General features: G+C 37.7%; 2 non-coding genes across 2 annotated transcripts; both read left to right on the forward strand.

The window, feature by feature from the left end:
• The first annotated feature begins 56 nt into the window (after positions 1-56).
• Positions 57-128, forward strand: trnar-gcg (transfer RNA arginine (anticodon GCG)). Its single transcript has one exon. It is a non-coding gene; the product is annotated as a tRNA-Arg (tRNA).
• A 486-nt stretch (positions 129-614) lies between these two features.
• trnac-gca (transfer RNA cysteine (anticodon GCA)) lies at positions 615-686 on the forward strand. Its single transcript has one exon. It is a non-coding gene; the product is annotated as a tRNA-Cys (tRNA).
• Positions 687-14,534: the final 13,848 nt, after the last annotated feature.

The following is a 14,534-nucleotide window of genomic DNA, read 5'->3' on the forward strand; positions in this document are numbered from 1 at the left end:
TATTAAAGATACTATTAAAGATTTTTTTTTTTTTTATTTAAAGGGTTTTCCAGAAAGGGGGTATAGCTCAGTGGTAGAGCATTTGCCTGCGGAGCAAGAGGTCCCCGGTTCGATTCCCGATGCCCCCCTTAGCCTGACCTAATCTGTTATGTGGTGCATTTATACTAGCCTACTTTCAGAAAAGCCAGAAATATCTAAATTGTGTATCATTCAAAGATTTATTTATTTATTTATTTATTTAAGTGCATTTGACTGCAGATCAAGAGGTCCCCGGTTCAAATCCGGATGCCCCCTCTAGCTTGACCTAATCTGTTATGTGGTTCATTTATACTAGCCTACTTTCAGACAAGCCATACATATCTAAATTGTGTTTCATTCAAAGATTTATTTATTTATTTAAATGGTGTTCCAGAAAGGGGTTATAGCTCAGTGGTAGAGCATTTGACTGCAGATCAAGAGGTCCCCGGTTCAAATCCGGATGCCCCCTTTAGCTTGACCGAATCTTTTATGTGGTTCATTTATAGTAGCCTACTTTCAGACAAGCCAGACATATCTAAATTGTGTTTCATTCAATTATTTATTTATTTATTTATTTTTGAATAGGTTTCCAGAAAGGGGGTATAGCTCAGTGGTAGAGCATTTGACTGCAGATCAAGAGGTCTACGGTTCAAATCCGGATTTCCCCTTTAGCTTGACCTAATCTGTTATGTGGTTCATTTATGATAGCCTACTTTCAGACAAGCCATACCTATCTAAATTGTGTTTCATTCAAAGATTTATTTATTTATTTATTTAAAGGGTTTTCCAGAAAGGGGTGAAGGGGGGATTTTGAAATCCTCTGCCGCTTCAATATACCTGTATATATTTATATCCTAAATAACTTCATAATCAAAACCTTAATTAATACTTATCTTCCTATATTACCTATATTATTATAATGATTCTATCCAGTTATGATTTTGCTTTGTTTCTTGTTTTCTAAAGTGCATATTTGGTCTCTGAGGAGTGACTGAGGGTCTGGCCTAGAGATGTGTGATGTGTCACTAAACACTGGCAACAAGGTCATGTGTTTGGATTTTGGAGGTATCACACACCCCTAACATGTCAGGAGTGCGGTAACAGCGTTTGCTCACTTAGCCCGGCTTCCAGATATGAAATATGGATTTGTCTTTCATTTAATTTATTAGGTTTCATTCCTTTTATATTTCCTTTTACTAAAACACTAAAGACTCAAGATGAATATTGCCTGTACTATTGTGTGTCCCTCACTAAAAGAAAGCACAAATTATCAGTATGTTTTGGTAAGAACTAGTTAGAACTGGAGTTTAATCAGCTCCAACCTTGGAGAGACTGTGTATCTGTGTATGTGCGCAATATTCTGTGTTACAGATCAGAATGGTGTTCAATGGGCACCATAAGAGATGGGTGGACTTGTTGTTCTGGGCAAGCTGGCGCCTGCTCCAGATCTGGAAGGTCACTACGGGCCTGATTCTGGGGTGAAAGCATCAACAAGTGACACGTCAGTGGAAACGTGCATCAGATTAACTGAATTGAGTGGAAATTTACCATGACTGTGCATTGTCTCTGAGCCAATCAGAACCATCCACATTGCAGTAATGACGTGGATAAGACCTTGAAAACGGTATAACTGTTGGGACAATTGTATGTACGATAGGGCGAGGCAACGAGACGGTGAGAGAGGGAGCGCGGCCTACGAACTACTTGTGAGACTTGAAGCTGGCTTCTGCTTTTGAAACTGCAAACTATTCTAAGTAAATTTTTCTTTTAATTAATTGCAATCCTGACTCTGTCTTCATTTCTTCACTACTGGTCCTGGGTCATAAGCTTTTAACCCCTAACAGTTTTGGTGGAGGATGCGCGAGCAATCATTCTTAGGTGACATCCCTGGCTAAAAACAAGGTAGGCAGATTTGAATTATTTTTGGTTAGGGCTGTCTGGTTGGAAGAGTTTGGAGAATTGGGAAGTGAGACTGTGAGTATACGTACACACTCAGACGTGAGTGTGGAACACCAGATCCTTGGCAGGCTGGTGTAACGCCGAAAGCCTTCAGAGGCAGACGGTGGGTGATAACTCCACTCCATTAGGGGTCGGAGGACTCCACCCATTGAAGGGTCGGAGGGACACTGGAAGCCATCACTGGCAGAAGGTGTCAGAATAACTCCTACTCATACCTATGGAAGGGTATGAAGTCACTAGTAAGCCAGGCTTAAAGTTGCTACTAGTGTGTCTCCGAACAAAGCTCTCTGACTCTTCATTCAGACAGGGGCGCCCCGAAGTTAGAGAATCAGGTAGTGAGAAATTAAGTAATTAGTTAAATCAAAATCAAAATAGATACAGGGTTGTTTTGCCAGGGATGCATCTGGAACGATCCTGAGTAAAATAAAAATTGTGACCCAAATTGGCACGGACCAGTATGTGTGAAGTTTTCGTACAAGTGTCCTTTGCAGTTTCATCACGCAGAAGCCACAGCTGTGTTGGTTAAAGATCGTCGCCTCCATCTCTTGCTGTTTCGGTGAGTATGAACTTTGACTAAAATATGGCTGACAAATTGAGTGGCATGATCAGTAACTTGATCAGTCCTGATAAAGATATTGAGATGAACGAGAGCAAACGCTGTAAGCAGCTCTGCTCTGAAGCTCTCACTTCAAAGAAATGTGCAGTAATTATTAAGAAAATGGTCAGCCAGGGTTTTAATTTTGATTGGAAAGTTACCCAACAACTTGACTGGCTACAAACAAACAAAGAACCAGAAAAAGTCAAATTTCTAGCTGTTTGTGCTTATTCATGGATTTGTAAAATGGGTGGGGTACCTTTAACCCCTGAAAGAGAAATCCCAGAAGTAACTGAGGGATGGTACAGTCTGATTGCCAAAAGTGATAGATTAGCTGAAATCACTGGAATTGATGTAGGGTGTGATCTGTGTAGCCCGAGTAAGGGGCTTGAGGTTGTTTTTGGAAAAGTAAAAAACGGCAAGATGTGTGAGCAGCCAGTCTTATCTGCCCCCTCCCCTCTCGTGTGCTCTTCTCAGACTGTTCAAGAAGCTGCTGAGATAGGCACTGACACACAGACTGAGAATCAAACTGAGGGACCTTATATGGAGGTGCGCAGATTGTTGGAAGTTATTGACACACCCACCCCTGCCCCTTATGTAGACTCTACAGTGCTTCCTACCATGCAAGCAAAAGCTGAGCCTGGGGATCGGACCCCCATGGAAAGTAGCGTGGTCCTCCCCAGGGGAATGATCTCAGCTGCCCCAGTCAGACATTCTAATAGAAACACAGAAATTGGGGCTGCTTATGAGTTTGGGGAGTGGATTAGACTCTCAGCCTCTGAAAGAAATGGTTTGCTTGCAGGGTTGGAACCCTTTAAACGTTTTAACTCAAACAAAATTATATGCGATAAATTAGAAGCAATTGCTAGACAACAAAATTTGGGGATACTCAATATACAAGTTCTGGTAGAAAAGTCTGGTTCCCTCAAGCAAATTACGTGAAGTTCAGGGCATTGAGATATGCCATAGGGTCCCAGTAACTTGGCAACAATATTGCATGGCGTACGGTGACTATAAAAGACAAGTAAAAGAAATCCTGGGTCGGGGATCATTTCCCTGGACAAGCGTGACGCAAGTTAAACAAAAACCTGGTGAAAACCCCTTAGAGTATGTGGATCGTTTCCGTGCAATGTATGAAAATTACTGTGCTGCCAATGATAATGATGTAGATCATGATTCGGCCATTGTGAATGAATCCGTCACAGGTGGCCTTTCAAAAGAATACAGAGACCTGCTCATCAGTGGCTCTGTTGACATTCCAAACTGGGAATGTCTGCTTAGATGGTGTGCTGTATGTTGGAGCCGTTTACAAGCCCACAATGATCAAAGTATAGGCAAAGTGTCGGCTGCTGTGGTTGAAGATGAAATCCATCCACAAGTTGACATAAAATGTTACCAGTGTGGTAAGAAAGGGCATATGGCTCATGACTGCTACAAGCAGCTTTTCAAAGGCCACAAGTGTGGAAAACTTGGCCATATTTCCAAAATATTGTAAACGAAATCAAATGAAAAGTAAAGAAACAAGTTTGGTTTCAAAAGATAAGCTGGTGCAGACTTGTAATAAAACAATTTGCTAATCTGAATCTGGCCCTCACCATTTCTGGTGCTATGGCCAAACTTGCTACAGTAACAGAGACTTAATCTGAGAAATGTATAGTTTCTAAAGTACAGTTTTCTCAATTGTTTACACGCAATTTTGAAAACTGAGTTATTTTTGTCAAAATATAAATCACAATTATCCAAAGACCACAATCAATTAGCAAAATTCCTAGATTGTTTGCAAAATTACACACTTCAGTCAAAACATATACACATATTTGTGAAAATGCTATTTGTTTTCATTTAACCAACACAGTCATCAATGATCATACACTATTGCAGCCAGTTTCACACTGCGGTGATAAATAAAAAAAAACACATTTGTAAAAAAAAAATTCATGATGATGATGTTTTGAGATATAAGGAGAATGTAGAAAAATACTGTAGGCCTACTATAACCTTACCAAGCACTCCACAACACTTGATGCTGCAGACTGAATATTTCAAGTATTTATTTCAATACTTACAGTATTTCTTACCATAATCAGTTACAGTAATCAACCAACAATGATATCAATTACTGTAAACAAATAAAATCTATAGACAAATAAAAATTACTGCATGAATTACAGTACATACACTTCAACTCTGAAGAAAAGAAAAGTAAAAGTAAACAGAAATGAAAGAAAAATACTGTAAAAGCAACAAGAATACTGTAACTATCCGTCTCTCTGTCTGGCTGGATAAGGCCATAAGATTTCATCCACATCACAGGCTATGTCTTCATTGACAAGGCACCGTTGGAAGAATCACCTTGTGTGACGAATCCGCCCCTGCACTGAAGCTGCTTCAATAAGATCACATGCCTGTTCCATGGCCTGAATGAGGGGCAAACGGTCATAGGGCCGCAGGTCATATACCTTCCACCGCCACGCTGAAAAAAATTCTTCTATAGGATTCAGGAAGGGGGAGTATGGGGGAAGGTATAAAACTTCAAAATCAGGGTGATCATGGAACCAGTTCTGGACCAAAGCAGCCCGATGAAATGAGACATTGTCCCAAACGACAATGTACCGCATCTGGTCCACTTGGTGTAATTCTGTGACAATCTCATGCAATCTGTCAAGAAATGCAAGTATCAGATTTGCATTATAGGGTCCCAGATTTGCATGGTGGTGGAAGACCCCATTTTGTGTGATAGCAGCGCTAAGGGTGATGTTACCCCCTCGCTGCCCTGGCACATTGGTGATTGCCCTGTGCCCAATTACATTTCTCCCTCTTCTTGTTTTTGCAAGGTTAAATCCAGCCTCATCCACATATATAAATTCATGTTGAATTTCAGCAGCATCCATTTGCAAGACTCTCTGAAACACATTAAAGAAAATAGGATGCTATTCAATATCTATAGCACAGTATTTTTTTGCTACAGAACATTATGAGCAGTGCATGATACCACACCATAGTCAGATGAACAATGCATACCTCCACATACTCATTGCGCAGATGTTTCACTCTCTGAATTTCTGTCAAATGGTACCCGATACAGTTGCTTCATGTATATTTGATTTTTCTTTAGGATTCGACCTAATGTTGACAGAGAGACTCGTTGGATGTAATTGAAAATATTGTCATCATTGATGATATTGGCTTGGATTTCTCATAGCCTGATACAATTATTGGCCAAAACCATGTTCACAATGGCAGCCTCTTGTGCACGACTAAACATGGGGCCCCTTCCACCTTGACGTCCTCGACCCTCAATCCTATGTAAAAAAAAAAAAAATTATAATATATATATATATATATATATATATATATATATATATATATATATATATATATATATATATATATATATATATATATATATATATATATATATATATATATATATATATATATATATATATATATATATATATATATATATATATATATATAAATAAATATATATATGCAGCCTACTGTCAAATGTCACAGTAAACAATATTGATTATACAAGCTTCAGTTTCAATGTATACTGTGTGGTTAGCTTACCTGTTTTCTCGATGAAATGTCCGAATTACTGACACAACAGTATTTCTGCTGATATTTGGTTGAACTCTTTGTCCAGCTTCCATCAGTATCAGTCCATGGTTGATAACATGGTCAATAAGTGTTGCACGGATTTCTCGAGTCAAATTTGGTCCTCGTCTTCTTTGTTCAGGTTCTATCACCTCTTCAAGTCCTTCTCTACCTCGTCCTCTACCTAGGTGTCTTCCTCTACCTCCTTCTCCTCTACCTATGCCTCTTCCTCCTTCTCCTCTACCTATGCCTCTTCCTCTACCTAGGTGTCTTCCTCTACCTCCTTCTCCTCTACCTAGGTGTCTTCCTCTACCTCCTTCTCCTCTACCTATGCCTCTTCCTCCTTCTCCTCTACCTATGCCTCTTCCTCTACCTCCTTCTCCTCTTCCTCTACCGCCTTCATCTCCTCTTTGAGCTCCCCTCTCATTCTCACTCTTCTTCTTCTTCTAACTCCTTCCATTTTTGTTGAAGACAGGGGAACTCACCTGCTGCCTTTTATAGCACACCTGAGTGCTGCGTTTTCAAATTAGCAAATGTGTGCTTCCACACCTGGTAGATGTGTTTATCCAATTCGTTCATTAGTGGGGTAATTGGCAATCCGGTGCTTTGTAATTACAAGGAAGTAACCTCACAATCCTTATCTGTGTCTAAGGTGTGAAAATGTGTGTAGAGTTTTACAAATCACTGTGTGTAATGTTTTGCAAAAATGGTGAAGCAGACATTGTGTGCAATGTTGTGCAAATCTGTGGAGGTGTTTTGCTCATTGGAGTAAAATTTTGCTAATTGTGTGGAAATTTTAATTTTAGTGTGTAAACAATCGTAAAAAACTGTAATAAAAGAGACTATCCGTGTAAGAGAGAGAGACTGCTTGAGAAGTAGGAATGGTGCTCTGTCTGTTATCGTCCTGCTAAAGCTGAAACAAAACAAAAGCAATGATATCAGAACCAAAACAACCCAGCTGACTTTTCTAAAAATGAAGGAATAACAAACAGACATGATTTGAAATTAGTTAAGAAACCATGTAAGAACTGAGATTAAATAATTTTTAGTTAAACACTAAAAACAAATTTTGAGAATGAGAAATTCATATGTGCGTATGTTTGTTGATGACTGCACTTTATGTTTTGTATGTGTTGGTTTGTGAAACTGTTCTGTCCTGATGGTGTGTATGGGGTCATTAACCTCTGGAATGAGTGTTTATCATTACAGATGGGTTAAGGCAAACGACAACTTTTAAAGAAACTGCTAATTCTGAAAGAATCTGGGAAAGTTGATCCAGAACATGGGACGAGCTTTAAGTGGACTGGTATCCAGCTCTGTCCGTTACTGGTAATTATGACTAATTTTGTCATTTATGATGTTGATTTGAATTAATCTCTGAATCAGTTGAAGTGGAATTATTAAATTTAAAGATTTTTTTTTTTTAACTGAAATTTAATAACCAAATTTAACTGAGGGTTTAAATTGAAATAATGTCAATTGATTAGAAATGGTAAACATAAATGTTAGAAACTTGACGGCAGAGACAAAGTGACAAATTGGCTGAAGTCACTATCTAAATTATCCAGAGATTCCCTCATATTTTTGAAGGCAGAAGGGCGACCAAATAGATAGCTTCTAAAAGAAAAGTTTTATTTTATTGTTTATCCCTTAAATGGATGTAGGACATTAGTTATAATGTTAAAGAAGCAAGGGACTAAGTTTTTCTGTGTGACTGGGATTGAGAGATGAGTAAAATTATATTTTGGTTTCTGTAGAGCAGTAGAGATAAGACTGAAACAATAATGATCACATGGTGCATCTGCACTGGAGACTGACTATTTGATAAAGAATAATGTGACAAGTTAAACAGAGAGAGACATAGCCCTAAAGATTAATGTTGCGAAAATAACTTCTGACATAATTTATGTACACTTTACATCAAATTAAGTTAATATATATTGAACAATAAATGATTTTCAAAATACAGATTGTTTTAGAACAGTTTTAAAGAAACTGATGATGACAGTATAAATTTAAATACTTTATGAAGTAATATGGGAGATTATGAAAATGTGTAAGTTCTTGGTAAAATTATAACTTTGGTGTAAGTGGCAAAGGAAGGCTAGTGAGGATTTGATGAGAAGTATCACTGCCAGATGACATAAATCAACAGGGTTTAAGATTTTAGTCATTTGGAGCTTACGTCTAAAGAGTTTTAATGGACAAGACATTGAAAAAAAAAATGTTACTTTAAAGGAAACCCTAATTGATTTTGAATGGTTTACTAATAACATGGGTTTGAAAAGTTATTTTGAGAAATAGGGTTAGGGTAGGCAGATATATTGGGTATTGGGTACACTGTAAAAAATTGTGTCGTAAAATAACGGTAATCTACTGGCAGCTGTGGTTCCAGCAATGTACTGTTAATTTACAGCCCTCTACTGTTTATATACAGCTCTCATTTTTACAGTATTTTACCGTAATAATACCATGAAAGGTAACTTTTAATTTGGAAAACTGATCGCTTCAAACAGTTCTCATTTTAAAACTAGTATTTATAGGTGTTTGCAGGGGCGTGGGACTGGGGGGATAAAGGGTACTGAGTAACCAGGGCCCAAGGCAGGGAAGTCCGATTTCTATACATGGGTGTTTCTGCAACTACGGGCACTTTTAAGTCCCAGCAGTGAAATTTTAGATTTATGTTAAAATTTGTCATATAATGCTTTATAAATATATTCACAGTGCCATTACACACCTTGACAAAAAATATAATTACTGAGTAATGTGATTTAATATAATATTATGAAGCGTTTATGGCTCAAAACACCATTTTTGTTAGTGTCCCACACCTGTGGTCTCAATGTTGAGATACATAACATAAGCTAATTGAATTAAAATTTGACATTATTTCAAATGGACTTGTTTAATATACAGATTCATTTAAATCGTCTTAAAATTCTTTGTATTATTTACTGATCATTTTTATTATTTTTTAAACTAAATGTGCCTGTCCCACACTTTTGAGTCCTTACCGCAACAATGAAAAAAAACTTTTATTATGAAATGTCATCAAACACAAACAAGTCTAGTTTTTATAGAAACAGAAATTATCACTTGAGCACATTGCTGACGGACTGGGCCACTACACTACCTCACTCAGAAGATGCCAAAAAAATAAGGTAAACATGATCTTTTCTGCTCTAGTATTTATTGTGCGTCCTTACCATTCAGCTTAATAACTGTGTATTTTGGACTACATTTTAAAAATAAATGTATATTACTGTTGAATTATTGTATATTAAGATGCTAAGAGTCAAAACTAATGTAGTAGGCCTTGCTAGCTGCAATTAGCTAAAATATTAGCAAAAATGTCATTACCGCAACATGTCTTTACCGCAGCAAATTTAGGTGTTGCGGTAAAGACCTTGTGTCGCGGTACAGACAAATTCAAGGTTTACTTTACATTCTTTTTAAATTAAATGACAGTATTAGTACTGAAGTATATATATATATATATATATATATTATATATTATAGTAGGTACGGAAAGTATTTGTTATATTGCAGCCATTTGCTAAAATCATTTAAGTTCATTTTTTTCTCATTAATGTACACACAGCACCACATATTGACAGAAAAACACAGAATTGTTGACATTTTTGCCGATTTTTATAAAAATCAAAACTGAAATATCACATGGTCCTAAGTATTCAGACCCTTTGCTGTGACACTTATATATTTAACTCATGTGCTGTCCATTTCTTCTGATCATTCTTGAGATGGTTTTACACCTTCATTTGAGTCCAGCTGTGATTGATTATACTGATTGGGCTTGATTAGGAAAGCCACACACCTGTCTATATAAGACCTTACGGCTCACAGTGCATGTCAGAGCAAATGAAAATCATGAAGCCAAAGGAACTGCCTCAGAGACAGAATTGTGGCAAGGCACAGATCTGGCCAAGGTTACAAAAACATTTCTGCTCCACTTAAGGTTCCTAAAAGCACTGTGGCCTCCATAATCCTTAAATGTAAGACGTTTGTGATGACCAGAATCCTTCCTAGAGATGGCCGTCTGGCCAAACTGAGCTATCGGGGAGAAGAGCCTTGAGCCCCTTTCACACTGCGATTCCGGCAAATACACGAATAATGCGACCCGGCATTTGTTCCCGGGCCGCTAGATTTGGCCCATTCACACAGCCAGCGAAATACCGTAATATGTGCGCTTTCACACACAACGCTTAACGGTCCCGGGTCGAGTTGACACGTGACATCCTGATGTGTAACGTGTAACGGCGAGCGATCTCAGCTTCAGCGCGGATAGTAAGGAGCGCCGTGGTCTCGACTTGTGTCCAGTTTGCGCACATTTCTGCTTGTTTAATTTTAGTTTCTTTTGTATACGAACACTCTCTGCGTTTAAAACACCGACGAGCTCTTCTGGCACTGCAGGGTTGTATTATTGAAAAAACAAGCTCTAGGAGTCGCACGATAACTACGTACACGTTGCGGCATTAGTTTTGGCTTTTGTTCACACAGCGCTCGTCCCTGGTCGAATACCGCAATATTACTAGGTCCCCGACCCAGGTCGAATTCGGTTATCAATGCCGGGACGTGGTTGCTTTCACACAGAAGGCGACCCAGCAATGTTCCGGGAATATTGCGGGTCCGACGTGCAGTGTGAAAGGGGCTTTGGTGAGAGAGGTAAAGAAGAACCCAAAGATCACTGTGGCTGAGCTCCAGAGATGCAGAGGTGGGAGAAAGTTGTAAAAGTCAACCATCACAACAGCCCTCCACCAGTCGGGGCTTTATGGCAGAGAGGCCCGACGAAAGCCTCTCCTCAGTGCAAGACACATGAAAGTTTGCATGGAGTTTGCTAAAAAAAAACTAAAGGACTCCAAGATGGTGAGAAATAAGGATTCTCTGGTCTGATGAGACCAAGATAGAACTTTTTGGCCTTAATTCTAAGCGGTATGTGTGGAGAAATATATCACCAGCATGTTGGTGGCAGCATCATGCTGTGGGGTGTTTTTCAGCTGCAGGGACAGGACGACTGGTCGCAATCGAGGGAAAGATGAATGCGCTCAAGTACAGGGATATCCTGGACGAAAACCTTCTCCAGAGTGCTCAAGACCTCAGACTGAGCCAAAGGTTCACCTTCCAACAACACAATGACCCTTAAAATGTTCTTTAATGGCCCAGCCAGAGCCCTAACTTCAACCCAATTGAGCATCTCTGGAGAGACCTCAAAATGGCTGTCCACCAACGTGCATCCAACCTGACAGAACTGGAGAGGATCTGCAGGAGGAATAGCAGAGGATCCCCAAATCCAGGTGTGAACAACTTTCCCAAAAAGACTCATGGCTGTATTAGATCAAAAGAGTGCTTCTACTAAATACTGAGGAAAGGGTCTGAATACTTAAGGACCATGTGATATTTCAGTTTTTCTTTTTTAATAAATCTGCAAAAATTTCAACAATTCTGTGTTTTTCTGACAATATGGGGTGCTGTGTGTACATTAATGAGAAAAAATGTTTTGGTGAGATGTTGTTAGTGCTATGGGTTTGTGTTTGTTTATTTTATTGCTAAGGTTTGTGCAGCATCAACTTTAGGAGAAAATGTTTTTAAAGTAGTTAAAAGAGTTAATTAAAATAGTTATTTAGTAGCAGTTTTGCAGTACTTTGCATGCAATACCTGTTTCTTTTACTGTTGTTCTTTAGCCTGTTTTTGATTTCGTGGCACTTTAACATTGTGTCCTTACCGACACAAGATGTCATTACCGCAGCACTGCTCTATTTCTATTTTTTTCACATTTTCATTTGCAAAAAAATATTTTAACACTTAAGCTGACATGATTTACACATTGAAATTGCAAAATCTGTCACAAAAAATAAACTTGTTAAATTTTGTGCGTATGGAAACAATTGACATCTAAGGTTTCTGTACATTTTTTACATGGCATAGAAAAAAACATGAAATTCCCTATTTTCTATATTATTATTTTTATATCAGTATTTACAAAACTGCGTAAAATTTGAAAAAGCTATTTAAATATAATATTTTTTTATAGAAACAAATAAAGGAAAATGTATGAAATTAACGCTATTGTAACGTTGCGGTAAGGACACTTTTTAAGAAGATGACCCAAAAAACATAAAAAATAAACATGTTCCAGATTAAAATCTTAACGACTACATTACATTTTGTGTACATTGTTATATGTATTACAGACCATGATGGTTAAAATGTAAATTCAAAAAGGTTGATTTTTTTAAAATTGGGATAGTCAAAAGTGCCCGTAGTTGCAGAAACACCCATATACACATACATGGTACGGGGGCCCAGCAAGATGGTTTGTACCCAGGGCCCAAAATTTGGTGCTACGCCCCTGGGTGTTTGTATCGTAAAACTTCATTTGAGTCATTACACACTTGTAAGGTGTAGTAGTAAAATGATTTAGAAACATGACTTTAACTTCAATCTTTGCGGTTCGTTGTGAGCAATAGCACACACGTATGTGATAAATTACTCAACAAACGGCTCTTAACTGCATCAGCAAACACAGTCACTGCCGTTAAATAAAGCATCAGGCAGTATATCATCAATGTTTCTCTGCTCATCCTGGACTTAAGCACAGGCTCTACTCTTCACAGCAATGGTAACCCACAAAACTAATGAATTCAACTAAAAGATCTCTTCTATTAGCCTAGAAATCTAGACGCACCCTAGCGGCAGCAAATTTAATTTGCCCGCAAGTGTGGTCTAGCAACTCTCAATTCCTATCTGAGCTGTATTCCTCAGAATCTGGACGGCCCAATCACATCGTGTAGGTAGGCTATAGAGTCGGCGGGCGGGGCCATAATGATGACGGCCGAGTTGCGTTTGCGTGCTTCTAGTAAACACAGAAACTGGCGAACGGCGGCGGTCTTTCGAATCAGCTCTGCCCGCGCCTCCGGAAGACTTGGAGTTAAGCTTTCCTCTGAGAAAAGAACAAAGAGCGGCACTGAAGACATTCTTAAAAAGGGAAGATGTGTTCGGAGTTTAGCCGACCGGATACGGCGAATGTTTAATCAGTCAGCGAGCTCCCCTTCACCGTCGTTGCTCTGGTTGGTGTAGCGCTATCCTATCGCGTGCAGAGGGAGTTTGAAAGACAACCGTTTATCCGCCCCTCAGACTGAGCCCTGTCTATGGTGAGTTTCCAGACCAAACATCTTGATGTGGGTCTGGCTTGTCAGGCTACTCTTCTATATCATCTTGTGCAACAACACATAAACACAGGTCATTTTAATATTTACTCTCCTTATCAGTTACTGACTTTGCACAACTTTTTTCTATTAACTTTCACTAATATTTCAGTGAAAATATCTTGATTCATCTGGTAAATCTGACTGTTACGTTTTACAGTATATTACTGTTTTTCCTTGATTTAACGGTAATCTACTGGCAGCTCTGGTTCCAGTAAAGTGCCGTTTTTTTACAGTACTTTTCCGTAAATGAATTTACAGTTTCTTACTGTTAATTTACGGTTCCCACTGTGGGTTTTTTCATCTAACCCATTTAACCCTTTTAACCCCACAGCAAAATCTTCAGTTTTAAATGAACACTGAAGAGTGTACACCCCTTGTGAAAAAGAAGTGTGCTTAATTGTATTGAAAGTGTATTTTTTGTGCACTTAATATATTTAAAGTATATTTTTTAAAAACTGCACTTGTAGATAATATGATATAATTAAAATTAAGTGCCACTTAAGTGTACTTAAAGAGAATACACTTTAATGACAATATTTCTAAACACACTTAAGTACACTTTTTTAAAATTCACTTTGTAATAATATCTAATTAATTTGTATTTTTAAAAAGTACACTTTCATGACAATATTTATAAACACACTTTAGTACACTTACAATAAGTGCACTTTATAATAATATCTAATTAATTTGTACTTTAACAAAGTACACTTTCATGACGATATTTATAAACACACTTTAGTGCACTTTTAATTAGTGCACTTTATAATAATATCTAATTAATTTGTACTTTAACAAAGTACACTTTCATGACAATATTTATAAACACACTTTAGTACACTTATAATAAGTGCGCTTTGTAATAATATATAATTAATTTGTACTTTAAAAAAGTGCACTTTCATGACAATATTTATAAACACACTTTAGTGCACTTTTAATAAGTGCGCTTTGTAATAATATATAATTAATTTTCACTTAAAGAAAGTACACTTGTATGACAATATTTATAAACACACTTTAGTGCACTTTTAATAAGTGCGCTTTGTAATAATATATAATTAATTTTCACTTAAAGAAAGTACACTTGTATGACAATATTTATAAACACACTTTAGTGCACTTTTAATAAG

This window comes from Pseudorasbora parva, chromosome 22 (assembly GCF_024679245.1).
Source record: "Pseudorasbora parva isolate DD20220531a chromosome 22, ASM2467924v1, whole genome shotgun sequence".
In the NCBI taxonomy this organism is placed as follows: domain Eukaryota; kingdom Metazoa; phylum Chordata; class Actinopteri; order Cypriniformes; family Gobionidae; genus Pseudorasbora; species Pseudorasbora parva.